Below are 5,385 nucleotides of genomic sequence, written 5' to 3' on the forward strand. Positions count from 1 at the left end.
CCAAGAAGCTCACTACATTTATTCTTACTCACTACATTTATTCTTACTGGTTGACAGTTTTATTTGTGATCCCTATTTAAAATGGAGAAATTGAGCCCAGCCCTTAAGACTTTGGCTTTGGTAAAACTGCTTTGGGCAAGATACAGAAGGCTAAAGAAGGAGAGACTGAAACTTTTCCTTCGTAAACCTTTCCTCTGTAAAGCTGGCATGCTGTAACCTACTAAATGGTGGGTGAGTTCAAGCACCGTGTTCAGTGCCAGCATGAGCTAGAATTTCTTTACCAGGGAGCACACTGGCTCCTTGTCACTCATGGTGTCAGTACTTTTCAGTCACATGTCCCAGAAGAACCTTCTTAAACTTTTGAAGTTTTATAAATATCAATTTGTGGCTTTGGTTTATGTGTTGGGAGCCATATGTGGTTTCATAGGTGCTTGTAGCTGTTTGCAAACTTTTTGTCTTATAGGACAAATGAGTCAGCAATTATAAGATGTTAAAGAATAACTTCAAAGGGAACAACTTGTATTTGTAATGAGAGAGAAAATGTTTTCTCTAATCTTTACAATTTTCACCCTTACATTTCTGGTATATGAATACCGAGGTTAAAACAGTTTTAAGAAAAAGACAAGGGGAAAAATGTCAGTCGTGGATTGAAAGGTTTATCGAAAAGGAGACTGAGAGCCAATAAGAATGGCCGTAGAGAAGTAATAAATATTGCATTTAATTAAGCATTAATTTTTATGTCTTTATTGAAACATAAAAGGACAGTTGGGAAAAGGAATTTGTGAGTGAGACTCATAAACTATCCTGTTCTCTTTCAAGAATTTGAAAGATATTCATTCTTGGTAGCATCCTATATATGTAAGGTGGACCTTTATTTCACCAAAACCTATCTAACAATGCTTCCCTTACTTCCGGATCAGTCCTAGAAGAATGTTGGGCATACCAGACACTTGACTATTGTGAAGTCCTAGTCCCTGATCACTTCCTGATCTTAGCAAGGTAACCTGTGGACCTGTCAGTTCTCCACTTTTCGTGGACATCAACCGGGCTCTCCCAAAGTGCACCCTACAAATAACTATTGAAAATATGTGCTCTTGGTTTTCAGCATTCCCCTTCCCCTCTGGAACCTCCTATTGGCAGAGTCTGTACAGGCACCAGGTGGCAAAGCAGAGATGCGGTGACAGTCTCCGCTCCAGCATCACAGAGTTTAGAAGGTTGGGAAAGGAGTCGGAGACAGCTCAAAACCTGGCAGATGACCTCGATTTTTAAAAGCATTGGGTCTGATGGAACCGTGCAAGGGCAAGGAAGTCAGAGGCTCATCAGCTTTTCTCTATCAGGGTTTAAAATGAGAAATAAGCAGAAAGATCGATCATAGAATTGCCTTCTCAGGAAAATTTCAAGACTACAGTAGACATATCAAAGCAAGACTGGTGATGCAAATGCTTTACTTCTCAAATCTGTTTGTGATAATTAAACCTCTGTCACCTGGGGCAGCCTTAGTTCTCAGATCTCCTGGTACAAGCCTCTTCCCTTGGGTGGATTCTTGGCTTTTCTCCCAGACTGGTTTTGGCCCCCAAAACCAGTCTTCACTTCCACCCCAAGCAAAGAAACTGAAGAAACCGAGACTGACTCCTGCCTCCAGGCCAGAGGAAACGTCTGCTTCTCTGAAGTTGCCGAAGGAAGAAAAAGAACAGCAAGAAGCAATTGAACATATTGATGAAGTACAGAATGAAACAGACAGACTTAACGAACAAGCCAGTGAGGAGATTTTGAAAGTAGAACAGAAATATAACAAACTCCGCCAACCATTTTTTCAGAAGAGGTCAGAACTGATCGCCCAAAGCCCAGATTTTGGGGTAACAACATTTGTTAACCAGCCACAAGTGTCTGCACTGCTTGGGGAGGAGGACGAAGAGGCGCTGCGTTATTCGACAAGAGTCGAAGTGACAGAATCTGAAGATATTAAATCAGGTTACAGAAGAGATTTTTATTTTGATGAAAACCCTTACTTCGAAGATAAAGTTCTCTCCAAAGAATTTCTTCTGAATGAGAGTGGTGATCCGTCTTCGAAGTCCACTGAAATCGAATGGAAATCCAAAAGGATCTGACAAAATGCAGAATAAAGCCAGCAGGAAGAGACAGCATGAGGAACCAGAAAGTTTCTTCACTTGGCCTACTGATCATTCTGATGCAGGTGCAGATGAGTTAGGAGAGGTCATCAAAGATGCTATGTGGCCAGATTCATTACAGTACTACTTGGTTCCGGACGTGGATGATGAGGAAGGGGAAGGAGAAGATGACGATGAAGAGGAAGGATTGGAAGACATTGATAAAGAAGGGGGTGTGGATGAAGGTGAGGAAGATGAAGATGATGACGAGGGGGAGGGAGGAGAGGAAGATGAAGGAGAAGGTGACTCATGGAACACTGACGGATTCTGACCTTCTTTTTTTTTTTTTTGTAATGTCTTTGTTTGCTTTTGATGTTAGGGTAATGCTGGCCTCATACAACAGGTTAGGAAGTATCCTCTCCTTTCCTGAAATACTTTGTGTAGGCTTGGTATTATTTCTTCCTTAAATATTTGGTAGAATTCACAAATGAAACCATCTGAGCCTAGTGTTTTCTTTATGGGAAGGTTTTTAACAACAGATCCATTTTTTTTTTTTTTTTTTCCTCCTCCTCTTGTGCTCAGTCACCGCGTTTTTGAGGTCCCTTTTCTCCTTTATACCATGGCTCACAACTTATTTTGGGGGGAAATACCTTGAGCAGAATTCAGTGGGAAAAGAATCTCTATGTTTTTCTGTTCCAAATTCATTTTTACCCCTTTCTGTCTCAACAAAAACTTTGTGGAATCAACACCACCATGCTCTGTGGGAAAAAAGAAGACCCTTCTGCTCCCTGAGGTCTGCTGGAAGCTGGAGGGTGCTAGGCCCCTGTGTAGTAGTGCATAGAATTCTAGCTTCTTCCTCCTTTCTCTGTATTTTGGGCTCAGAGATTACACTGTGTCTCTATGTGAATATGGACAGTTAGCATTTACCAGCATGTATCTGTCTACTTTCTCTTGTTTAAAAAAAGAAAGAAAAAACTTTAGAAAATGGGGTTATAGAAGGTCAGTAAAGGTTGGGTCTGAGATGTTTGGGTGGGTTAAGTGGGCATTTTGACAACATGGCTTCTCCTTTGGCATATTTAATTGTGATGTTTAATGGACATCCTTGCAGTTTCAGATGACAATTTTAAAATAAAATTCTCTCCTAATGATGACTTGAGCCCTGCCGCTCGATGGGAGAAGCAGCAGAACCTGTAGGATCTTATTTGCAAGTGACATTCTCTGTTGTAATTTTATTCCTATTTATTTAAAAATTTTTCTTTTTGTTTCGCTGGAAAGGAAACATGATGCTCACTTTTAAGCGTTAGAAGTGTACAGGTTGCTTTGTTACGATAAAACTAAATGCGTACACAAAGGAAAAGAAATCTGTTTGTATGTTCAGTTTTTACCACTTCTTGGGGAGAATAAATTTCCTATGTAACTACTGAAAAAAAAAAAGAAAAGATATTCTCTTGGTAAGATTCATTCAATGATCTATCACTATTTATAAAGGGTCTGTTTATTGTGAGTGAGGCAGTGTTCTGGGTGCTAGGGATAACTCAGTGAACATGACAGCTAAAAAGTCACTTTCTTGTGGACATTATATTTTATTAGGGGAAGAGAGAGATAACACCCAATGAATATAATAAATGAATAATATAGTACGTTGGAGGTTGCTAAGTGTTGTGGAATAGAACTTGTGCAGGGATAAGGCCAATTCAGATTGTGGAGGTGATGGTAGTTTGCAACGTTCAATAGAGTGGTCAGGACACGGGTATTTTAAAGAATAAAATGCCGCAAAGACTTGAAGGTGAGTGAGAGAGACATCTGGCTATCTGGGGGAGGAGTCTTCCAGACAGAGGGAAAAGCCACCCCGAGGTAATGGAGCTGTAAATTCCAAGTTTCAAAGGCATGAAAAGAAATCAGAGGTTTAGAAAAAGGCTGCTGCTATGTCTGGTTGGATCATAAGGGGAAGGAGAGGGTTATAGGTAGAAGGTAGACAATTGAACACTGTATGCTGTGTTGAGCTGGTTAGGCTTTGTCCTGTAGGGGTCAGCCCATCTTCCATACAAGGATGAGACCATAGGCAGGGATTCTTTATATCTGCCAAAGACCTTTGGACAGAGGAGACACTCAATAAATGTCTAATGAATGAAGACATGTTTGGTGACAAAACGCTTCTACAAGTAAAGTCGTGGGAGAACTATAAGAAATATAAGCTCACAATTGTGTGTGTAAAAAGAATATTGATGTTAACCTTAACCAGAGGTGTTTTTTTCCTAAAAATTGTTTTCCTTTTTCACAAAATAAATTATATGAGTGAATTGAACATCTGTAAGTAGTTTCCTATTGCTGTCAAAACAAATTACCATAAAGTCAATGGATTAAAACAATACAAATTTATGGTCTCACAGTTCTACAGATGGCTTAATTGGTTCTTTGCTCTGTGTCTTGTCTCACAAAACTGAAATCAAGATGTCAGTGATCTGGGATCTTATCTGGAACTTCTGGGAAAGAATCCACTTCTAAGATCTTTTAGGTTGTTGGCAGACTCCAGTTCCTGTGGTTATAGATCCGAGGTCTCCGCTCTCTTGCCGGCTGTCAGCTGGGGTTTGCCTGTAGCTCCTAGAGAGCCTTCTCAGTCCTTGCACATGGACCCTACATCTGAGCCAGCAACAATGTGCAGTTGAACCCTTCTCCTGCTTAGAATTTCTCTGACTTCCTCTTTCTGCTGTATCTCTCTTCTTCCTCTTCTAATGTAGTTTTCAAACTCACCCTTTAACCTTTTCCTTCATAGGGTTATATTGAGTCCACCCTGATAAACCAGGATAATCTTCTTGCTTAAAGGTCAACTGATTAATAAGCTTTTTTTACATATGCTAACAGTGCCTAGATAAATGATTGAATATTCAGGAAATGAGAATCTTGTTGGGGGGTTGGTGCATCTTTAGAATCCTGCCTACCACAATATCACATTTTGGGTTGATTCATGCCAAGTACTGACTGTCTTTCTAGAGCAGGACACAGCCAAAAACCTGCCCGCACAGGTTTAGGTCGTACCGCAAAACCTGTTCTGTGGTGAAGAACTGACACAGAGGAAGTAACTCAATATAGATGCTGATGGGAAATGGGTGATAAATTGGGGGGCTCGGGCTTCCCTGGTGGCACAGTGGTTGAGAGTCTGCCTGCCGATGCAGGGGACATGGGTTCGTGCCCCGGTCCGGGGAGATCCCACATGCCGCGGAGCAGTTGGGCCCGTGAGCCATGGCCGCTGAGCCTGCGCATCCGGAGCCTGTGCTCC

General features: G+C 41.2%; 1 pseudogene; it reads left to right on the forward strand.

Moving 5' to 3' along the window:
* Window positions 1-1,433: 1,433 nt before the first annotated feature.
* On the forward strand, window positions 1,434-2,439 carry LOC103087277 (protein SET pseudogene; annotated as a pseudogene).
* Window positions 2,440-5,385: the final 2,946 nt, after the last annotated feature.

The sequence above is a fragment of the Lipotes vexillifer genome, unplaced genomic scaffold (genome assembly GCF_000442215.2).
Source record: "Lipotes vexillifer unplaced genomic scaffold, Lipotes_vexillifer_v1.1 scaffold729, whole genome shotgun sequence".
Lineage (NCBI taxonomy): Eukaryota > Metazoa > Chordata > Mammalia > Artiodactyla > Lipotidae > Lipotes > Lipotes vexillifer.